This window comes from Callithrix jacchus, chromosome 6 (genome assembly GCF_049354715.1).
Source record: "Callithrix jacchus isolate 240 chromosome 6, calJac240_pri, whole genome shotgun sequence".
Classification (NCBI taxonomy): domain Eukaryota; kingdom Metazoa; phylum Chordata; class Mammalia; order Primates; family Cebidae; genus Callithrix; species Callithrix jacchus.
Window position 1 is genome coordinate 87,636,248 of NC_133507.1, and position 24,797 is coordinate 87,661,044.

Below are 24,797 nucleotides of genomic sequence, written 5' to 3' on the forward strand. Positions count from 1 at the left end.
AGAAAAATGTGTATTCTATAGGTGCTTTATAAAATGTTTTGTAAATGTCTGTTTGGTCTAAGGTTCAGTTTAAATCCAGTGTATCACTCTTAATTTTCTGCCTAGATAATCTGTCTAGTGATGAGAATGAGCTATAGAACTCCCTCACTGTTACTGTATTGGAGTCTACCTCTCCCTTTAAATTTGGTAATATTTGCTTTATATATCTGGATACTCTGGTGTTGGGTGAATATACGTTTAGAATTGTTATAACCTATTGCTGAATTGATCTCTTTATTGTTATATAATGACCTTCTTGTACATTTTTATACTGCTTTTGTCTTAAAGTTTGTTTCATTTGATATAAGTATGCTCCTGCTGGCTTTTGGTGTTTGTTTGCATTAAATACCTGTTTCCATCTTTTTATTTTCTCTCCATACTTATTTTACAAGTGGGATGTGTTTTGTAGGCAGCATATTCTTAAGTCATGGTTGTTAATTCATTCATCCAATCTATCTTTAAAGTGGCAAGTTTAATCTGTTTATTTTCAAGGTGATTAGTGCTATCTGATAGCCTATTTCTTGCAGTTTATTAACTGATTTCTGGTGGTTTTATATATCATTTTTTCTCTTTTATTGTTTCTTATTGTCAATTAGTAATTCTATAATGCTAACATTAAAGTATTTTCTCTTTCTTGCTTGTATGTTTACTCTACCAGTGTTTAAAAAATATTTTCATGTGTTTTCTTCATAGTAGATATCATTATTTCAACTCCAGATGTAGGACTCCCTCAAACATTTCTAGTATAGCTGGTCTATTGGTAATGAATTACCTCAGCCTTCACTTGTCTGAAAAAAACTTTATTTATTCTTCATTCATGAAGAATAACTTTGCTGAATGCACTATTCTTGACTGCCAGTTGTTTCTTTTAGCATTTTAAATATCTCATTCTCTCCTGGCCTGTAAGGTTTCTGCTGAGAAATCCACTGTTAATCTAATGAGGATTTCTTTATAGATGGCTGGATGCTTTTCCTTTGCTGTTTTTAGCATTCTGTCCTTGTTTTTGACTTTTGACAGTTTGACTATGATGTTCCATGGAGAAGACCTTTTTGCATTGTATCCATTCAGGGGGTCTGTGAGCCTTCTTTATCTGGATGTCTAAATCTCTGGCTAGACTTGGTAAGCTTTTAATCTATTTAAAAAAATGTTTTCTAACACCATTTATTTCTTTTTGCCTCTGAGACTCCACAAATTCAAACATTTGGCTGCTTTATGATGTCCTATATTTCATGTAGTCTTTATTCATTCTTTTTGATTCTTTAAAAAATTTTTTATTTCTTTTTTCTCAGTAGTAGCCTGGGCCGGGCAATTCCAAGGCCCTTGGACAGCATGCTTTGGCACAAAGGAGTTGCAAAGCCAGGCCGAATGTCTTGTCCTCTGGCACCCTGGTGGTATGTACAAGAGCCAGCTCTGTTAGTCAGGGATGGCATGATTCTCAGGTCTCCATTTTTGTCTGACTGGATTATTTCCAAAGACCTGTCTTCACATTCTGAAATTATTTCTTCTGACTGATCTCATCTCTTGTTGATGTTTAAAAATATATTTGGTATGTCATTGGATGAATTATTTAGTTCCAGAATTTGTTTGATTCTTTTTAATAATATCTATTCTTTGGTTATTTCCCATTTATTTTCTTAATTGGTTTCTGATTTTTTGTATTGTTTTTAGCATTCTCTTTTATCTCACTGAATTTCTTTAAAATTATTATTTTTAATTCTTTTTCCAGGATTTCACAAATTTATTTTTAGATGGGCTATGTTGCTGGAGAATTATTTTATTCATTTGGTGGTGGCATATTTTCTTTCCCGTTTATGTTTCTTGTGTATTTGTATTGATATCCAAGCATCTGGTGAAACAATGTCTTCTCCTTATGTTTTGAATTTGCTTTCAGAGAGGAAAACTTTTTCCTGAATATGTGTCTATAGTATCTGCTGGATATGGTACTTTGACTTTGATTCTAGGTACATGAGTAGTGTAGTTTGTATGATTTCTCAAATGTAAATAGCATCCATGGTGTCTGTGATTTCCTTGGTGGGATAGGGTGCAGTTTTAAGTGGTGGTCATAGTGAAGTTTTGCTGGGGACTATTCCCAGTGGTGACAACAGTGGGCTGGCTGTGCCAGTCCTTGGTCAGCAGAGTGACATATGCTGGTACCAGTGTTAGCATATCCAGGCAGGTCAATTCTTGGGCCTCCAGGTGGCTTGCTTAGAAGCTGTTAGAGGCAGTGGTGGGCCAGATGGGTAAGTGGCTTTACAGACCCTGACCACAGGTGTGGCATGAGTGATATCAGTGGCAGTGACCTCTGGGTCCTGAATGGTGCATGCTGGTGTTGGTGATGGCTATTATGTGATTTTCAGTCATCTCTATGCCTGCAGGTAGTACATGCAGGTGAGTGCTAGCTATGGTAGTAATAGCAGGGTTGGTGGGTCCAACTTTCAGTCCCTGGGAGTAGTGCTCACATGCCAACAGTGTAGACTGGCCTGGATGATCTTCAGGCCCCTGGACTGCATCGTTTAGAACAGTGGAGTTGCAAAGCCAGCCCAGGCATTATTTTCCTTAGGTCCTATTGGTGGTACATGCAGGTGCTGGCTGGAAAAGGCAGTGGTGGGATGATTTCCAGGCTCTCCCAGAGTGGTCAGTTTAGGGGTGGCAGTGACTGTGTGAATATAGAAATACACAAGTTATCTAACTGTTCTGAAGTAAACTTTAGTAACTTAAGTCTTTTAAGAAACTGTTTTTATCTAAGATGTCAAATTTGTTGGCATAAAGTTATAGTTGTAATATCTGTCAATTTTTCTTTTTTTGACATGAAGTCTCACACTGTCACTCAGGCTGGAGTGCAATGACACAATCTCGGCTCACTGCAAACTTTGCCTCCCAGTTTCAAACGATTCTTCTGCATCGGCCTCCTGAGTAGCTGGGATCACATACATGCACCACCACACCCAACTAATTTCATATTTTTATTAGAGATGAGATTTCTCCTTGTTGGCCAGGCTGGTCTCAAACTACCATCCTCAGGTGATCAGCCTGCCTCGGTCTTTCAAAATGCTGGGATTACAGGCGTGACCCACTGTACCCAGCCATATCTGGCAATTTTTTAGTGACATCACCTATCTCAACCTTGACATTGTTAATTAACATGTTTTCTCTTTCCTGATCAGTCCGGATGGAGTTTTATTACTTTTTTTTTTTTGTAATTGCATTTTAGGTTTTGGGGTCCATGTGCAGAGAATGCAATACAGTTGCATAGGTACACACATGGCAGTGTGTTTTGTTTGCTTTCTCCCCTTCACCCACATTTGGCATTTCTCCCCAGGCAATCCCTCCCCACCTCCCCCTCCCACTGGCCCTCCCCTTTTCTCCCCAATAGACCCCAGTGTTTAGTACTCCCCTCCCTGTGTCCATGTGATCTCATTTTTCATCACCCGCCTATGAGTGAGAATATGCGGTGGTTCATTTTCGGTTCTTGTGTCAGTTTGCTGAGAATGATGTTCTCCAGATTCATCCATGTCCCTACAAATGACACAAACTCATCATTTCTGATTGCTGCATAATATTCCATGATGTATATGTGCCACATTTTCCCAATCCAGTCTATCATCGATGGGCATTTGGGTTGATTCCAGGTCTTTGCTATTGTAAACAGTGCTGCAATAAACATTCGTGTGCATGTGTCCTTGTAATAGAACGATTTATAGTCCTTTGGATATATACCCAGTAATGGGATTGCTGGGTCAAATGGAATTTCTATTTCTAAGGCCTTGAGGAATCGCCACACTGTCTTCCACAATGGTTGGACTAATTTACACTCCCACCAACAGTGTAAAAGTGTTCCTTTTTCTCCACATCCTCTCCAGCATCTGTTGTCTCCAGATTTTTTTAATGATCGCCATTCTAACTGGCGTGAGATGGTATCTCAATGTGGTTTTGATTTGCATCTCTCTGATGACCAGTGATGATGAGCATTTTTTCATATGATTGTTGGCCTCATATATGTCTTCTTTCGTAAAGTGTCTGTTCATATCCTTTGCCCACTTTTGAATGGGCTTGTTTGTTTTTTTCCTGTAAATCTGTTTGAGTTCTTTGTGAATTCTGGATATCAGCCCTTTGTCAGATGAGTAAACTGCAAAAATTTTTTCCCATTCTGTTGGTTGCCGATTCACACTAGTGACTGTTTCTTTTGCTGTGCAAAAGCTGTGGAGTTTCATTAGGTCCCATTTGTCTATTTTGGCTTTGGTTGCCAATGCTTTTGGTGTTTTGTTCATGAAGTCCTTGCCTACACCTATGTCCTGGATGGCTTTGCCTAGATTTCCTTCTAGGGTTTTTATGGTGCCAGGTCTTATGTTTAAGTCTTTAATCCATCTGGAGTTAATTTTGGTGTAAGGTGTCAGGAAGAGGTCCAGTTTCTGCTTTCTACACATGGCTAGCCAGTTTTCCCAGCACCATTTGTTGAACAGGGAATCCTTTCCCCATTGCTTGTTTTTGTCAGGTTTATCAAAGATTGTATGGTTGTAGCTATGTTGTGTTGCCTCTGATGCCTCTGTTCTGTTCCATTGATCTATATCTCTGTTTTGGTAACAGTGCCATGCTGTTTTGATTACTGTAGCCTTGTAGTATAGTTTGAAATCCGGTAGTGTGATGCCCCCTGCTGTGTTCTTTTTGCTTAGAATTGACTTGGCTATGCGGGCTCTCTTTTGGTTCCATATGAAGTTCATGGTGGTTTTTTCCAGTTCTGTGAAGAAAGTCAATGGTAGCTTGATGGGGATAGCATTGATTCTGTAAATTACTTTGGGCAATATAGCCATTTTCACGATATTAATTCTTTCTAACCATGAACATGGAATGTTTCTCCATCTGTTTGTGTCCTCTCTGATTTCGTTGAGCAGTGGTTTGTAGTTTTCCTTGAAGAGGTCCCTTATGTTCCTTGTGAGTTGTATTCCAAGGTATTTTATTCTTTTTGTAGCAATTGTGAATGGCAGTTTGTTCTTGATTTGGCTCTCTTTAAGTCTGTTATTGGTGTAGAGGAAGGCTTGTGATTTTTGCACATTGATTTTATATCCTGAGACTTTGCTGAAGTTGCTTATCAGTGTCAGGAGTTTTTTGGCTGAGGCGATGGGGTCTTCTAGGTATACTATCATGTTGTCTGCAAATAGAGACAATTTGGCTTCCACCTTTCCTATGTGAATACCCTTTATTTCTTTTTCTTGCCTGATTGCTGTGGCTAGAACTTCCAGTACTATATTGAGTAGGAGTGGCAAAAGAGGGCATCCTTGTCTAGTGCCGGATTTCAAAGGGAATGCTTCCAGTTTTTGCCCATTCAGTATGATATTGGCTGTTGGTTTGTCATAAATAGCTTTTATTACTTTGAGATACATTCCATCGATACTGAGTTTATTGAGGGTTTTTAGCCTAAAGGGCTGTTGAATTTTGTCAAATGCCTTCTCTGCATCAATTGAGATAATCATGTGGTTTTTGTTTTTGGTTCTGTTTATGTGGTGAATTATGTTTATAGACTTGTGTATACTGAACAAGCCCTGCATCACCGGGATGACTCCTACTTGATCATGATGGATAAGTTTTTTGATTTGCTGTTGCAATCGGCTTGCCAATATTTTATTGAAGAGTTTTGCATCTATGTTCATCATGGATATTGGCCTGAAGTTTTCTTTTCTTGTTGAGTCTCTCCCGGGTTTTGGTATCAGGATGACATTGGTCTCATAAAATGATTTGGGAAGGATTCCCTCTTTTTGGATTATTTGGAATAGTTTCAGAAGAAATGGTACCAGCTCCCCTTTGTGTGTCTAGTAGAATTTGGCTGTGAACCCATCTGGACCTGCGCTTTTTTTGTGTGGTAAGCTCTTAATTGCTGCCTCGACTTCTGACCTTGTTATTGGTCTATTCATAGTTTCAGCTTCCTCCTGGTTTAGGCTTGGGAGGACACAGGAGTCCAGGAATTTATCCATTTCTTCCATGTTTACTAGTTTATGTGCATAGAGTTGTTTGTAATATTCTCTGATAATGGTTTGAATTTCTGTGGAATCTGTGGTGATTTCCCCTTTATCATTTTTTATTGCATCTATTTGGTTGTTCTCTCTTTTATTTTTAATCAATCTGGCTAGTGGTCTGTCTATTTTGTTGATCTTTTCAAAAAACCAGCTCTTGGATTTATTGATTTTTTGGAGGGCTTTTCGTGTCTCAGTCTCCTTCAGTTCAGCTCTGATCTTAGTTATTTCTTGTCTTCTGCTGGGTTTTGAGTTTTTTTGATCTTGCTCCTCTAGCTCTTTCAATTTTGATGATAGGGTGTCAATTTTGGATCTCTCCATTCTCCTCATATGGGCACTTATTGCTATATACTTTCCTCTAGAGACTGCTTTAAATGTGTTCTAGAGATTCTGGCATGTTGTGTCTTCGTTCTCATTGGTTTCGAAGAACTTCTTTATTTCTGCCTTCATTTCGTTGTTTACCCAGTCAACATTCAAGAGCCTGTTGTTCAGTTTCCATGAAGCTGTGTGGTTCTGGGTTGGTTTCTGAATTCTGAGTTCTAACTTGATTGCACTATGGTCTGAGAGGCTGTTTGTTATGATTTCAGTTGTTTTGCATTTGCTGAGGAGTGCTTTACTTCCAATTATGTGGTCAATTTTAGAGTAGGTGTGGTGTGGTGCTGAGGAGAATGTATATTCTGTGGATTTGGGGTGGAGAGTTCTGTAAATGTCTATCAGGTTTGCTTGCTCCAGGTCTGAGTTTAAGCCCTGGATATCCTTGTTGATTTTCTGTCTAATATTGACAGTGGAGTGTTAAAGTCTCCCACTATTATTGTGTGGGAGTCTAAGTCTCTTTGTAAGTCGTTAAGAACTTGCCTTATGTATCTGGGTGCTCCTGTATTGGGTCCATATATGTTTAGGATCGTTAGCTCTTCTTGTTGTATCAATCCTTTTACCATTATGTAATGGCCTTCTTTGTCTCTTTTGATCTTTGTTGCTTTAAAGTCTATTTTATCAGAGACGAGGATTGCAACTCCTGCTTTCTTTTGCTCTCCATTTGCTTGGTAAATCTTCCTCCATCCCTTTATTTTGAGCCTTTGTGTATCCTTGCATGTGAGATGGGTTTCCTGGATACAGCACACTGCTGGGTTTTGGCTTTTTATCCAATTTGCCAGTCTGTGTCTTTTGATTGGTGCATTTAGTCCATTTACATTTAGGGTTAATATTGCTATATGTGAATTCGATACTTCCATTTTGATGCTAGCTGGCTGTATTGCCTGTTAGTTGTTGTAGATTCTTCATTATGTTGATGCTGTTTAGCATTTAGTGTGATTTTGGAATGGCTGGTACTGGTTGTTCCTTTCTATGTGTAGTGCCTCTTTTAGGAGCTCTTGTAAAGCAGGGCTGGTGGTGACAAAATCTCTGAGTACTTGCTTGTTCGCAAAGGATTTTATTTTTCCTTCACTTCTGAAGCTCAGTTTGGCTGGATATGAAATTCTGGGTTGAAAGTTCTTTTCTTTAAGGATGTTGAATATTGGCCCCCACTCTCTTCTGGCTTGTAGAGTTTCTGCCGAGAGATCTGCTGTGAGTCTGATGGGCTTCCCTTTGTGGGTGACCCGACGTTTCTCTCTGGCTGCCCTTTGTATTTTCTTCTTTATTTCAACCTTGTTGAATCTGACGATTATGTGCCTTGGAGTTGCTCTTCTTGCGGAATATCTTTGTGGTGTTCTCTGTATTTCCTGCAATAGAGTGTTGGCCTGTCTTGCTAGGTGGGGGAAATTTTCCTGGATAATGTCCTGAAGAGTATTTTCCAGCTTGGATTCATTCTCTTTATCACATTCTGGTACGCCTATCAAACGTAGGTTAGGTCTCTTCACATAGTCCCACATTTCTTGAAGACTTTGTTCATTCCTTTTTGCGCTTTTTTCTCTGATCTTGGTTTCTCGTTTTATTTCATTGAGTTGATCCTCGACTTCTGATATTCTTTCTTCTGCTTGGTCAATTTGGCTATTGAAACTTGTGCATATTTTGCGAAGTTCTCGTATTGTGTTTTTCAGCTCCTTTAATTCATTCATATTCCTCTCTAAGGTATCCATTCTTGTTATCATTTCCTCAAATATTTTTTCAAGGTTCTTAGTTTCTTTGCGTTGATTTAAAACATGTTCTTTTAGCTCACAAAAGTTTCTCATTATCCACCTTCTGAAGTCTAATTCCGTCATTTCGTCACAGTCATTCTCCATCCAGCTTTGTTCCCATGCTGGTGAGGAGTTTTGGTCCTTTCTAGGCGGCGAGGTGTTCTGGTTTTGGGTGTTTTCCTCTTTTTTGCGCTGGTTTCTTCCCATCTTTGTGGATTTATCCACCTGTTATCTGTGTAGTTGCTGACTTTTCTATTGGGTCTCTGAGTGGACACCCAGATTGTTGATGATGAAGTATTTCTGTTACTTGCTTTTCCTTCTACCAGTCTAGCCCCTTCGCTGTATGACTGCTGAGGTCCACTCCAGGTCCTGCTTGTCTGGCGTGCACCTCTAGGAGCTGCGGAACAGCGAGGGATGCTACCAATTTCTTTTTCTGCTATCTTTGTCCCAGGATGATGTCTGCCAAATGTCAGTCTTATGGATATAGAGGGGTCAGGGAGTTGCTTGAGGAGACAGTCTGTACTTTGTAAGAGCTCAAGTGCTGAGCTGTGAGCTCTGTTGTTCATTCAGGGCTGCTAGGCTGCTATGTTTAGTTCTGCTGCAACCTAACTCGTAAGAAAACCCCTTTTTTTCTTAGATGCTCTGTCTGGGGGTGGGTTTGGGCTTTCCTTGTGAGTGACCGCCTCACTGTCCTGCCCAGCTAGGAGGCAGTGTAGTCACTTTTTGCCTGCTGAGGCTCCGCCCTGCTGGTGTGAGGTTCGCCCTTTTGCTGCAGGCTCTGCCCCTCTGCTGTGGTCTCCACCCTGTTGCCACGGGCTACGCCCTGCAGCGGAGTCTCTCTGTTGTACCGGGTTGCCTCGGCAACGGCAGGCTGCGTCAGCAATGGGCGTGTACCTCAGTAGGGGCTGATTGCCTCAGTAATGGCTGACGCCCCTCCCCCGCGGAGCTGCGCTTTAAGAAAACCTTTTCACTGGGAGCGTTTGGAAGCGCTGTTTTGTTTGTCGCACTGTGCTCCCCCAAATGCTGAGTCCCTGGGATTCCCTGGGCTGGGTCACAGTTCAAGACCCGTTCAGTCTGAAGTTCAGCCCTCTCGGGTCTCAGTTTGCCGGTTCAGCAGGGCACCCGTAACAGTGCACTTTTGTATGGAGTGCTGTGGAGTGCCTCTGCGCTCCGGCACGGGCCGGAGCCGCACTGGCTGCCGGCTGCACCAGCCGAGACCTCTGCCTGGCATCCCGCGTCTCTTTTATACCTGGGAATTTCCCCGTTCTGTGGGCAACTAAGATCCGTCTGGAAATGCTTCCCCAACTCACCCTCTCCACGCATCCAGCGAGAGCTTCAATCCTGGGTTGTTCTCACAGCGCCATCTTGAGTCCTCTCGGAGTTTTATTACTTTTTAAGAAGTTAAACAAATTCATTGACTTTGGTCTATTTTTTTAATCTGTTTTCTACTTCATTAATATCTGTTTTGGTATTTATTTATTTTTCCGCTGACTTTGGATTTAGTATATTTTCTCTTTTAGTAAGGTAGAAGCTAAGCTGAAACTTTCTTCTTTTAAGTGTGTGTTTTAGTGCCATAAATGTCCCTCTAAATATTGTTTTAGCTGTATCTAAAGATATTAACATATTTTGTTTCCATTTTTACTCTATTCAAAATACTCTATAATGTTCTCTTTCAATTCTTCTTCAAACCATGGGCATTAATAAGTGTTTAATTTAGTTAGCAAATAGTTGGAGGGTATTAAACTTTGAGTTATTGATTTCTAATTTAAGTCCATTTTAGTAAAAGAATATAATATATATGATTTTAAATTTTTTATGACTTCTTTTGTGACCAAAAATATATTTTATAGTGGATTTACCTGCTTCCATCTTGACCAGATACAGAAGTCCCCTCAATAATTTTGAAGAGTGTAATGAAGTCCATAACCCAAATGGTTTCAGATCATGCCATGGAAAGATCACACCACAAAAAGTTGTAAAGACAAACTGAGAACATGATTTCATTCTAACATGTAAGATATTATCTTAATTTTTGTTTTATTTAAAAAAATTATTTCTTTTTATTACTATTGTGCAACTGGGTCAGGCTCTGTTGCCTAGGCCAGAACTGCAGTGGCCTAATTGCAGCTCACTGAAGACTCAAACTCCTGGGTACAAGAGATTTTGCTGCCTCAGTCTCCTGAGTAGCTAGGACTGCAGGTGTTCACCACCACACCTGGTTATTTTCAGATTTTTTTGTTAGATGTAGGATCTCACTATAGTTCCCAGGCTAGTCTCGAACTCCTGGCCTCCAGCAGTAATCTTCCCATTTTGGCCTCTTAAATTTCTGGGATTATAAGTACAAGCCACCATGTGGCTTTAGTTATTATTGGTTTTTTTTTAATTTCCATTTTTGTTTTAGATTCGGGGGTACATTTGCTGGTTTGTTATGAGGGCATATTGTGTGGTGCTGCCGTTTGGGCTCCCATCACATAGTCAGATAGTGAACATAGTACTCAATAGGAAGCTTTTAAGCCCTTGCCCCTTTCACTCCCTCCTTCTGTTTGGAGTCCCTGTGTCTAATGTTTCCATATTTATGTTCATGTGAACTCAAGATTTAGCTCCCACTTATAAATGAGAACCTGTAATATTTGGTTTTTGATTTCTGCATTAGTTTGCTCAGGATAAGAGCCACCAGCAGTATCCATGTTGCTGCAAAGGACATGATTTTGTTCTTTTTTATGGCTGCATAGTAACCTATTACGTATATGTACCAAATTTTTTTTATCCATCACCCTACTGAAGGTCACCTAGGTTGATTCCATGTCGTTACTATTGTGAATGGTGCTGCAATGAACATACAAGTGGATGTATCTTTTTGGTAGAATAATTTATTTTTCTTTGAGTATATACCCAGTAGTGAAGTTGCAGGGTCTAATGTAGTTCTATTTTTAATTCTTTGAGAAATCTCCACACTGTTTTCCCCATTGGCTGAACTAATTTACATTCCCATCAGAAGGGTTTAAGCATTCCGTTTTCTCCACAGCCTTGCCAACATCCGTTATTTTTTGACTTTGTAATAACTGCCATCCTGACTAGTGTGAGTTAGTAGCTTACTGTGATTTGATGATTAGTGATGTTGAGCATTTTTAAATGTGTTTTTTGGTTGTATGCATGCCTTTTGAGAAGTGTCTGTTTATATCTTTCACCACATATTTTAACGGATTTTTTTTGTTGTTGAGTCATTTAACTTCTTTATAGATTTGAATACTAGTCCTTTTTTGTATGTATAGTTTGTAAATATCCACTCCCATTCTGTAGGTTGTCTGTTTTTTTTTTTTTTTTTTGAGCTTTTTCGGCTGTCTAGAAGCTCTTTTGTTTAATTAAATCCTATTTGTTTATTTTTGATTTTGTTGCATTTGCTTTTGAGGTATTATTCAAAATTATTTGTCCAGGCCAGTGTCTAATACAGTATATTTGAAAACTCTGGTAAAAAATACATAACATGAAATTTATCATTTTTACCATTTTTATTGTACAGTTCAGTAGCATTAAGTAAATTGACGTTGTTGTGCAACCATCACCATCATTATCCATCCACAGATTATTTTTCATCTAGCAAAACTAAAACACTACTCATTAAACAACTCCCCATTACCTGTTACCCTTAGCCCCTGGCAATCTTCGTCTACTTTCTGTCTCCATGAATTTGATGTCTTTAAGTACTTCATATGAATAGAATTGTACATTATTTGTCTTTTGTTACTGGCTTATTTCACTTATTAGCATAATGTTTTCAAGATTAATGTATGTTATAGCATGTATCAGAATGTCCTTACCTTTTAAGGCTGCTACTATTAGCTTATGTGCCCTATATGTTTATCCATTCATTTGTTGTGATTCAGATACATGGTAGAATATATATTTTGCAGCTCCAAGAGTCATGTATTCTGTTCCATTATTTTGCTGTATATTATATTCGTTTAGTGTCTTTTTCTCTTCATACACTTTTTTTTTATAGCTGACATATAGTAACTGCACATATTTATAAGAAACAGATGGATATTTGATTCACGTGTACAATGTGTAATACTTAAATTAGGGTAACTGGCATATCTATCACCATAAATGTTTATTGTTTCTTAGTGTTGTGAATATTCAAAATCCTCAATTTTAGCTTATAAAAATACACAATAAATTATTGTTACAGCTATTCACCATAGTGCTATAGAACATAGAACATAGTCCTCCCATCTAGTTATGGCTTTGACTATTAATCATCCTCTCCCTATCTTCCTCTCCCTCGACTCTTTCCAGCCTCTAATAACAACAATACTCTTTACTTCTATGAAGAAAATTTTTCTTTTTAGCTTCAACATATGGGTGAGAACATGCAGTATTTATCTTTCTGTACCTGACTTTTTTTACTTAACATAATGTCCTCCTCCAGACTCATGCATGTTGCTGTGAATGCTAACTGGAAACCAAATTAGTTTCATTAGTTACAGTTATGATATTTAGACAACCCTTGTATAGAATTAGAGAACTACAGAATTGATGTATAGGGCAGGTCAAATAACTCTGGGCTATTGAGATTATCTTGTCAGTCTGGTTGTTTTGACTTTGCAGATGAAAATATATTTTTTGGTTCCAAAATTAAACGATTTAATATTTCAGATCATTCTTACAAAAATTAATAGAATAAAAATAATATTATTAAATTTTAAAGGAACAATGCCAATTTATGCCTTTATTAGTAATGATAAAACAATCATTGTGTAGGTAATGACTAACTAGTACAAAGGTACTATCATAGTAAAGTCTTGTGTTTTCTTGACCATGACAAATCCAGTTATGTGTCAGCATCCTGGTCATGTCACTAAAAATATTGTCAATGACAAGGTATTAAGTTGTATTAATCAAATATCATGTCTATATAAAGAATGTTAGTCATCCCATCTACTAGGCATTCATGCTTGAAATATTTTCTCTAATACTATACACCACAGGGTAACAGAGTTATTGGCAAATAAGTGTATATTCAGAACAGAAGTGTCTGTAAACTCTGACCCATGAGGAAAGATTAAAGGAACTTGGTGAATTTATCCTAGAGATAGAAAACTTAAGAAAGCTGGGTGCAGTGGCTTATGCCTATAATCCCAATGCTTTGGGAGGCTGAGTTGGGGGGATTGCCAGACTTTGAGACTAGCCTGCGCAACATAGAGAGACCCCCCATCTCTACAAAAAAAAATTAAAAATTAGCTGGGTGTGGTGGAGTATTCCTGTAGTCCTTGCTAATTGGGAGGCTGAAGTGGGAGGATTGCTTGAGGCCAAGAGGTCGAGGCTGCAATGAACCATGATCACGTCACTGCATTCCAACCTGCGTGACAGAGCAAGGCTCTGTCCTCCCAACCTTCCCCTTAAAAAAAAAAAAAAAAAAAAAAAAAGACTTAAGAGAGCCATAACAGATGCTTTTAAATATTTGGGTAGCTATTCTATTGGAGAAAGAATATATGATTATACATATTCTACATGTCTTTCAGACACCATTAGTATGTATTATTTAATGTTTTAGTAAAGCAGTTGCTAATGTCTTAAGGAAGATCCTTGGAATAATAAATGATCTGCAATTGGATTAGGCAAACAAATCATATTGTGAAAACATCTTTAGTAGAAATATTTGAGTAACAGATAATTCATTTTCAGTAGTGAATATCTGGTGAGCACATGCGTTTAACAGTGAAGTATTCATAATTTTAAAATGGACTTTAGAAAAAAACATCAAAATTAAATTGGTGAAATTAGTCATGTGCTGAAATTACTTGAGCGACTGTCCATTAATAATATGTGAAGAAATAATAAGAAATGCATTCTTAAAACAGGACTGAAATATGATTCTTGCTGAAGAGCCTAAACAAATCTGAGACCTCTGCTGAATATAGGCTCCATATAGGATACTATCTCATTATTTCATTTACTTGATTGCAACATTTTTGGGGAGCTTTGAATGTAAAGAGATAAATAGCTTTAAGATCAGAGATAGCAATGAATGAATCATTTGAGAAGGATGTGGAATTAGATAGAAAAAGACAAACAAAAAGAAGGAGGTAATAAGAAAACTGAGTCATCAGAGTGACTAAGGAAGTAGAGGTGTAAAGCCGCATGTATCTGAGAGTGTAAGAAAGACTAGGACCTGAGACCTTCTATTGGGTCACCAGAACTGAGGTTAACTATAATGTCCTAAATAATAGTTTACAATCTCAGTTTTACAGGAGCACAGGAGCAGCTGTGCCATTATTTAAAATAGTTTTTTTTTTTTTTTTACTCATTTTACTGCTCAGTAACTTGATACAAAATCCTGAGGCAACCTGAATCTGTTGCCATTACTTGCAATCTAAGGAATCCTAATTAGTATGTACCTTTAAGTTCAAATGTTTTATTTGAGAGAAGTGGAATGTGATCAGCATGAAGTCTGAGAAAAGCAATGGAGGAGCCAGGCATTAATGGAAGCATAAAATTAATGCATTTAGAACATTTTCTAATTCCATCACTTCCCACATTGGGCTGAATTCTTTTCAAATAGCAGTTTTGCTATAATTTGGACTTCCATGAAAATCACTCCTTAACGATGCACTTACAAATGTGACCCAGGGGCTGCATATATTAAAATTTCCAAGAGTATTTGTTTTACATGTTCCTGGGATTAATATTGCTACATCAGATTCTACTGAAACAGAATCTCTGGCTGTGAATACTGGGAACCTGCATTGTAAGCAAGTACTCATGTAACTTTTATGTACATCAAATTTTATAATCACTGTCCTATATAGAAAGAATGTGCTGGCAAGTCAGTGTGAACATGGCCCCAGATTCCACTAGATAATCCTGGTCTTTTGTCCCTGGTAAAACCACCTGCTTACTTTGTCCCTTTAGTTTAGTGGTGGAAAATGCAGAAACTTCCTATTGTTAATCTCCAGGTTACCTTATTGTCTCCTGTTCACTGGTTGTTTTCTGGAGTGTTTCATCATTAGTCTAGCTGGATCCTTACATTTTATTCCCTCTTGTTTTGTATATTCAGAGTGGTATCTTCTTTTCCAGTATGTGTTCTGACATCATCCCTAGAGTGGCCGGTATTTCCCAGTTTCATATCCTTTGAGAGCATACCTCTTTAAGTCAAATACTGAACTAAACATCAGGGTCAATTTTTAACTCTTTGATTCTAGGACCATTTGAATATTTTCAGTGGCTAACCATTGAGAAAAGCTGTGCAAGAAAGGAAAATGATTTAGCTGAAATTTATGTGATTTTTTAACTTGGCTATATATAACCCAAATCAGAGGCTTGGTAGCTTTGAATAGGGTTAGATGTAACATTTTTTTCTTCCATGGGTTCAGTTAAAGCCCTTTAACACAATTGTATATAAGTTATCATTCATGTAAAAGGCTCTGTTTTTCCACTGAAACCAGAGAGAGGTACTTTGCAAGCTTGAATGTTAATAGAGTCACTTCAAATTTATGAATAATCGAAGTGGAGTCTATCTTGACATTTTAAAAGTCCTACAGAGTGCTGGAGAATATTTAGTTTTCAACTTAGATCTTAGAGTAAGTTAGAAGAGTTACTTATTTCCCATGGGTGCTATCATATTTAAAATTTTCACTGTTACTCTTCTTAGCTCTGAAGAAAAATATGAAAAATTCATTCTCAAATTATTTTTAGTTCACCAAGTTAAAGGAAACATAACCATAAGAAATGTAAAACATATTTCTTACAAGTCAGATTCCTGATTGTCCTGATGTCTTAAGAACTGTGAAGTCACATTACTTCTGAGAGTATGATTATTATTTGAAAAAAAACCCCTCATTGTGAGGCAATGCGTTTAATGTACTCACCAAGAGACATAAATCATGTTTCCTGTCTTGGGCAATTGACCAGTAATGAAAAACATTAAGAAAACAAGTAGAAGTAACACAAATAAATAAATAAATAAATAAATAAATAAAATAATCAAGTTTGTGTATTCGTTTGTTTGTTTTGAGACCATTGAGGAAAGGATGGGAAATGAACCAGAGAAAAGAGACACTGTACTTACAGTGAGAAGGCAATCTTGTTGTGTATTCTGGATAGTTTAGATAATTAAAATTTGTGTCTTTTATCCTCTAGCAATCCTAAGTGGTAGGTGTCAATATCCTTATTTCACAGTTAAGTAAAAAACATTTGGAGAGATTAAGTCATTTGCCAAAGTTAATTTTGAAGTTTCCATTGTAGGTCACACGTCATTTCTTTAATCTCTAAATAGTGAAGTCGTCCAAGGCTCAGTCCTCACACCTTTCTCTTATCCATCTACACTTACTTCTTGCATTAGCTTTTCTCACTTCTCATGGCTTTAAATATCGTGTCACCAGTATGTTGACTACTCTCAAATTAAATCTCCAGCTCAGATGTCTTCTCTGCTCTCCACACTCACATATCCAACTGCCTAATTGACATTTACACTTGGATGTATAATGGGCACTTAAACTTAGTACATCCAAAATTGCACTTCTGATCTCTCTCATCTCTCAAACCACCTCCTCCTGTAGTCATTGCCATTTCATTACATAATAACTTGACTTTTCTAGTTTCTCAGGCCAAAAACCTTGAGTCACTTTTGATTTATCTTTTCCACACAAAGCCCACATCAAAACTCTTTTGTCTCATGAAGATATATTCAGATTTTGATTTCTTCTCATCATGATTCTCCTCTGAAGTTTCTTTTACCTTTTGTATTAGTCCATTCTTGCACTGCTATAAAGAACTACCTGAGACTGGGTAATTTATAAAGAGGTTTAATTGGCTTGGCATTCCACAGGCTGTACAGGAAGCATGGCTGGAAAACTTACAAAGATAGCAGAAGATAAAAAAGACCAAGTCACATCTTTCATGGCCAAAGAAGGAGGAAGAGGTAAAAGTGCGAGGGGCTACACAATTTTAAACAACCAGATCTCGAGAGAACTCACTTACTATTAGGAGAACAGCAACAGGGAATTCTGTCCCCAGGATCCAGTTACCTCCCACCAGCCCCCACCTCCAACACTGGTGGTTACAATTCAATGTGAGACTTGAGTAGGGACACAAATCCAAGCCATATCACCTTTTAAAGAGTGCTTTCCTAATACAGATCAATCACTGTATCTATCATCTATCTCTACATTTCTCTATCATCTATCTATCTATTTATCCACTGATAAGGGCTCAAATGGTCCCAGGTTCGGAAGGACCTATGTTTGGTTTAATTTCTGCTGTTGCCATCTTGAAAATTGTTGATAATTTTATCTTTGAACTTGTGATTTGTAAATGAAGTCCAATGGGACAATGAAGCATGCACATTAGCAGAAGAGAAACATAAAATAGGTATGTTTGCTGCCTTTTCTTGCCACTCAATTCACATTATAGCTTTTGTGATACTTTATCAGCACAGAATTCTGGTGGAGCTGCAATACATGGGAGCTCAACAATAATCAAAGTTGTACAGGAGAAGCATGTTATGTTGACTGAGCAAGTGGGGACGTTGACAGCTTGAAGAGGTCACACTTTCATTTGAACCAGAGCTTGCTTCCAACACCTTGTTTTACTCTGCTCCTGGCCATGCATTGTATGAATAAACTGCAATGTATGTATACATTTTTCTTTTTGATAGATATTTAGTGTTTCCAATTTTAGGCTGTAACAAATAACTCTTTATAAATATGTTTCCATTTTTCTTCGATAAAAATCTAGTAGTCAAATTGCTCAGGCATTGAGTAGATTTATGTTTAAATTTGTAATAAAATGTCAAACAGGTCTGTAAAGTGATTGTATTATTTTATCCTCCCATGAGCAACATATGAGATGTTCATTTATTTCATATAGTTGTCAATACTTAATAGCATCTGTCTTTTATGAAGTAGCTGTTTCAGAGGGTGAGAAACAGTGTCATTCTGGTTTAATTTGCCATTTCCTGGTGACTATTGCATTTATTAACATATGTTGATTTTTTAATCCAGTATCTCTTTATGACTTTTGACCATTTTTGATTGATTGTGTTTTTGTCAATATAGATTTGTAAAAGTTCTTCATAGATTCTAAATAAAAGTTTTTGGTCAAATAAATGTATTGTAAATATTTTCTACCCATTTGGCTTATTTATGGAGCACTGTCTAGGTTAAAAGTCTTGGCATTGCAAGCTAGATGATTAAAAGTTTCTTCCCTCAACAAGGTTTCAATCATTAGTGCTAAGAAGATGTTAGCTGGAAACTTTTAGGGAGGTTGGTAGATACAGTTTTGTTTTTTGCTTTGGAGAGGTGAATAGACATTTTTCTAAGGCTAAAATTCTCCCGTTATAATTATTAACACACCTCTAGATTTGTGTTAGGTTTGACACATGTAGCCTCTGATCTTCTGACTATATTTTCATATAGTTTCTCTTTTGGAGTTCATACCCAAATTTAAAGCTTTTACTTATAATAAATTTTGTAGCTATTACATGTGATCTTTTTTCAATTTGTTAATATGCATGGCGATGAATGGAAATTATTTAGAATGTCTTGATATCTGCCAAACACAAGCTTATTCTGGTCTCTATACTCAGGATAGGATATTAAACTAAAACATATAAGATTGTACATTAAAGTTATTTATTTACCTCAGAGATTACAGATTAGGTAAGTGTAAGTACTGAAGTCCAGCCACTAATTAAAAAAAAAAAAAGAAAAGATACAGTTATCCATGGAATTTTTTTTCATGGAAATTGTATAATTTTAACTGACAGTGTTATCCAGGAGATACTTTGTTTCCCAAGACAGATATCTGCATAATAAAAGAAAATATGTTTGCTTGTTTGTTTCAAAAAATCCCTTCCATAGAAAATGATCTAAGTTGTTCCATTCAAGCAGATTATTAATCAAAATTTCAAAAATGTTAATCAAGAGCTGTTGTAAAAACAAAGGAATTTTTTAACAACAGTGGAAATGTGAAATAAATAAATTATGCCATTCAATGAGGTAAGAGCTAAAACTGTAATTATTAGCATTACTATTTAAATGGTAACCTTGTTTGGCATTTTACTGGAAATCTTAAATAGGTCACACAGTTTCTAATTTCATATCTACCAAAAGTATTCAGAATTGGCTGCCTATATGTTTTTTGTATGAGGCATCTAAGAAGATATTTTTATTTCTTTTAGTAATCATATTTCATCATTACTGTTATCTATTCATTATTTCAGCAAGTTTCATTTTGAGAAACTTTGTATTTTTGTTCAATATTGATTGTGCTTTAGGATATCAATACTGAAAAGCACCAGATGCATCAATTGGACTTAAAGCTCAACTTTGATATTTTCTAGTTCTATAGCATTGGGAAATTATGTAACTTCTCTATGCCTTACTTTCCTCCTCTGTAAAAAGAGGTAATGAATATACTCATGTTGAGGGACTGACTATTCTCAGGTTGTATAAGTTAGTTTTAAAGACATACATATATATTATATAACAGGTATTATATAATATATAATATACATGATATATAATACAATATATATTATATGATACATAATATACATTATAAAATATAATCTATAATATACATTATATAATATAATATATATTTTATATAATATAAATATATATTATATATTAAATTATATATATATATGATTAGTGTGTGTGTGAGTGTGTGTGCACGTGTGTTAAAAACAAATTGGAAGGTGGTTCAAAAATGTATTCCCCTGAATTATTTTTTAAAAATTACTAAATACCTTTGAGCTCAAAGAATTAGAAATGATGTTATGATGTCTAGAACAAAATACAACGGAAATATTTATTATCTAAACACAATATTAAGGAGGGAGTTATACAAAATGCGTTGTTAGAAAAACAGAAAGAAATTAAATGAGCTAAGCATTTAACTCAAGGAATTGGAAAAACATTACCAAAGTAAACATAATTAAACAAGAAGGGAATAAATAAGATATAATGTAAATATCAGCAAAATCAAAAACAAAGAAAATCAGAGAAATGGAATAAAATTAAGTTTGTTTATTTGAAAAGACTGAAAGATAAGGAACCAGTAGAAAACTTATTAAAGAATGAGAAATTTAAAAATACATAAATAATAAAGGGAATATCAAAATATTAAAGTTTCAAAGCATGTTATAAAGATTGTAGAAAATACATTTTAAAATAAAACACAACTGATATATTTTTGAAAATTGAGAATGGCAAAATTTGGTTTTAAAAAAAAGGAACAGAAAAATTTTAATAGACTCGCAAAATCTCATGCCCAAACATTTTTAGAGACAAATCCACCCCTCCAAATAATTTTTTTAAAACATTAAACAAATAATCACAAAAATAAAAACAAGGACCAATTGCCAACTTATTTTGTTGGGGCTCATAGAATCCCATAAAAATAGAATAAGGAGAAAGAAGGAAAAGAAATTATAGACTAATTTTATAAATGCAAACGCATAGTTATTAAGTAAAATATAACTATCTTAATTAGTTTGTTGTCAATTTAAAAAATAAAATACTGTTTATTTAAAAAATGGAAAGATACTTATTGACAGAAAATTATGATATAGGAGTTAAGAAGAAATTATTTAGGCAGCTAGTAAAGTTTTCCTTTTAATAAAAAGGAGCCCCAAATTATTTTATTTTCTAACAAAGAGCAGCTTGTAAAAACAAGCCGCAGACATAGATAAGCAAGCTGGAAGGTTGCATGTGTGAATTACTGCAGTTGTGCCAATAGGAAAAGGCTACCTGTGTCTAGACACGTTCAACATGGCCTCTCCATCTTCCCCTTTCCTTGTCAACAATGTGCACAGTAAGGAGCAGGCAACATGGCTGGCCAAGTAGGGACTCTATTTGCATAATGAAAGATTAAGGTGGAGTGGCCAGTTTCCTAATGCACTGTGTAAATGTCACACCTGGTCCAACCAATCTATGAGCTCTCCGTAAATCAGACACTGCCTTCCTAAGCCTGTCTGTAAAACCCTGTGGGCTCCACTGATGGAGTGAAGTTCCACTGGAGCAACTCTCTCTCAGGAGAAAGACCTTTGCTCTCTTCTTTCTTTTGCCTAGTAAACTTCTGCTGCGGGTTGGGGGGTGCGGTGGCTCTCGCCTGTAATCCCCGCACTTTAGGAAGCCGAGGCGGGCGAGTCATTAGGTCAAGAGATGGAGACGATCCTGGCCAACATGGTGAAACCTCATCTCTACTAAAAATACAAAAAATAGCCCAGCATGGTAGGTGAGCATGTAGTCCTAGCTACTCTGGAGGCTGAGGCAGGAGAATCACTTGAACTAGGAAGGTGGAGGTTGCAGTGAGCCGAGATCATGCCACTGCACTCCAGCCTGGTGACAGAGTGAGACTCAGTCCCAAAAGAAGAGGAAGAGGAATAAGAAGAGGAAGAGGAAGATAAAGGAGGAGGAGGAGGAGGAGGAGAAGAAGGAGGAGGAGGAGGAGGAGGAGGAGGAGGAGGGGGGAGGAGGACGGGAGGGGAAGGAGGAGGAGGAGGAGGAGGAGGGGGGAGGAGGACGGGAGGGGAAGGAGGAGGAGGAGGAGGAGGAGGAGGAGGAGGAGGAGAAGGCACTTTTGTTCCCAAACACACTTCTTGTGTGTCCACCTACTTAATTCCCTTAGTATGAGATGACGAACCTCGGGCATTTACCCTAGCCAACAATGTAGCTTCAATTGTATCTGTTATCATCTAATCATAATGTTAATAAATGGTGATCAATGTATAATATTATTCATCACATTGAAGGACCACATAATAAAAAAACACTATCACTTCAATAGTTATGAAAAATAAATTAAACAATATCACACTTTTTTATTAAAAACTCAGAAAAATAATGGAAGAAAGAAGCATCCCTAAAGAATGCACCTATATTCTTGAGAACTATACCAAGTGCTATATTTAATTGAGGGCATTGAAACATATTTTATTTAAAAACAAAAGAATGTCTATTTTCATCAATAGTGTTTTGCACAGTTATCAAAACTATTAGAGAAGAAGAAGAAAAAAGTTTGAGATATAAGAGTGATACGGGTCCTCATCTAAATCTCATCTTGAATTGTAGTTCCCATAATTTCCACCTGCTGTGGGAGAGACCAGGTGGGAGATAACTGAATCACAAGGCCAGTTTCCTACATTCTGTTCTCATGGTACTGAATAAATCTCACATGATATTATGATTTTATAAGGAGAAACCTCTTTAGCTTTGTTTTCATTCTCTCTCACCTGCTGCTACATAATACCCTTTACCTTCTGCCATTATTGTGAGGCTTCCCCTCTGCTTGGAACTGTGAACCCATTAAACCTCTTTTTCTTTCTAAATTACCCACTCTCGGGTATGTCTTTATCAGCAGCATGAAAACGAATACAAAGAGGTAGAGTTAACAATATCTTCATTTGTTTATTGCATAATTGTCAAAATAAAATTAAATTCAGCAGAAAAAAAAATTATTGTAATAAAGTAGTTCGGTAAGATTGTTGCTTAGAAAGTCAGCTTAACCAAATCAATAGTTTCTTTCTTTCTTTCTTTCTTTCTTTCTTTCTTTCTTTCTTTCTTTCTTTCTTTCTTTTTCTTTCTTTCTTTCTTTCTTTTTCTTTTTCTTTCTTTTGCTCTCTTTCTTTCCTTCCTTCCTTCCTTCTTTTTTTCTTTCCTTCTTTCTTTCAGACATAGTTTTGCTCTTGTTGCCCAGGCTGGAGTGCAGTGGTGCAATCTCAGCTTACCACCTCGTCCACCTACCGGATTCAAGTGATTCTCTTGCCTCAGCTTCCCGAGTATCTGGGATTACAAGTGCATGCCACCACCCCGGGCTAATTTTTTGTATTTTTAGTAGAGACGGGGTTTCATCATGTTGGTCAGGTTGGTCTCGAACTCTTGACCTCAGGTGATCCACTAGCCTGGGCATCCCAAAGTTCAGGGATTATAGGCATGAGCCACCTGTTCAGCCAGATTATTCCTCTTGAAGAGAAATACTATATATATATATATATATATATATATATATATATATATATATATACACACACATATATATACACACACATATATATACACACACACATACATATATATGTATATATATATACACATATATATATGTATGTGTTTGAATAGTAAAATGTATATATGTATGTTTGTTGTACACACACACACACACACACACACACACACACACACACGTTGATTTGGGACATTGTGAAATTCTCCCTGCTATATTTCTGCTACATTTTTTCTACTATAGCATTGAAAGTATTTTTAAAAATTGAATATGGGCAAATTGACAAAAATGTCTTTTCTGACAACTATCAAAACCATAGTTAATTATACCTACTTTTATTAGCTTTAAGGTGGTTTCTTCCATATTTAGATTTTTAAACTATCTGTAATCCACCTCAATATAGCATATTATGCCACCTCATATATTATTTTTGTTTTTGTTTTTAATATACAAATTAGTGAACTAATTTTACTAACATCCTCTCTAAAAGGAATCAGTCTCTTCCCCAGAGATGTTTGTGCCACCTTTACTGTATATTAAACTATTGTATAGAGATGGGTGTTTTACTGAGCTCTTTATTATGCGTGTTAATTGGTCTATGTTCCTGTAATACTGTGACTACTACCACAACAATGTAGTGTCTTTTAAAATTGGCAGCATCTCACCATTGGTTTTATTTTTCCAAATTAACCTGTTTACCGTAGATGCATTTTTATATAAATTTAGAATAATTGTATTACTTTTTAACAATCCAAATGAAAGTTTAAAATGCAGTAAATATACAGATTAATTTGGTGTGTATATATATCTAAAGTTTATATAATTTATGTAATATATTATATAATTATAATATAATTTATTATATATATTTATTTATTATATATATAATGTAATTTATATATATATATATATATATATATATATATATATATATATATATATATACTAAAACGACTCATGTTAACTTTCAAAGGAAAGAAAGGAAACCCAATAAGATTTGGTAAGGAAGATGACAGGTGATTTACAAAGAAGTATAGTTGTTGCAAAGGTATATGAAAAAATGCTCATGTAGTCAGAGAAAAGTGAAACTGCAATGGAATACCTCTTTACAATCTCAGTAGGTAAAAAAACATCAGGTAAAAACAACATTGGCAGAGATGTGGAAAAATAAAAATATGATTATTATCATGGGGAACATAAATGAGAAAAACCATTTTGGAAATAAATCTGTCTATATTTAGGGATCTTAAATGTCTCCTGTGGGGCTTCTGTGCCCGTGAGAAATGAGTTCTAGGTGTATATCCCAAATACATGCTTGTACAGAGCACAAAAGTAATGTGCTGAAAATACTGTTGGGGAATGAACAAAAGGTATGTGATTGTGGACACTATGAAATATTTTGTGTCATTTAGAAGCAAGGAAACAAATTTTACATATAGCATTCAATGCCATTACGACATTTTGACAGCCAGTGATGGTTGCACTGAGGTCCGTGTTAGGAAGTTACTCATGGATTCCCAAAGAAGAGAGCTTTCCATGAGAAAAGAACATGTCTGGTCTGGTGGAGCTGTGCCTAATTTTGACAGACTCATTAGATAGGAAGAATCCAATCATGACCAGGATACATCAT

General features: G+C 36.3%; 1 long non-coding RNA gene across 1 annotated transcript in view; it reads left to right on the top strand.

Moving 5' to 3' along the window:
* Positions 1-2,181: 2,181 nt before the first annotated feature.
* The window catches only part of LOC144576758 (uncharacterized), a 28,025-nt gene continuing 5,409 nt past the window's right edge, over positions 2,182-24,797 (top strand). The window contains exon 1 of the long non-coding RNA XR_013519223.1: positions 2,182-2,279. This is a non-coding gene — a long non-coding RNA (uncharacterized LOC144576758). The remainder of the gene's footprint in view (positions 2,280-24,797) is intronic.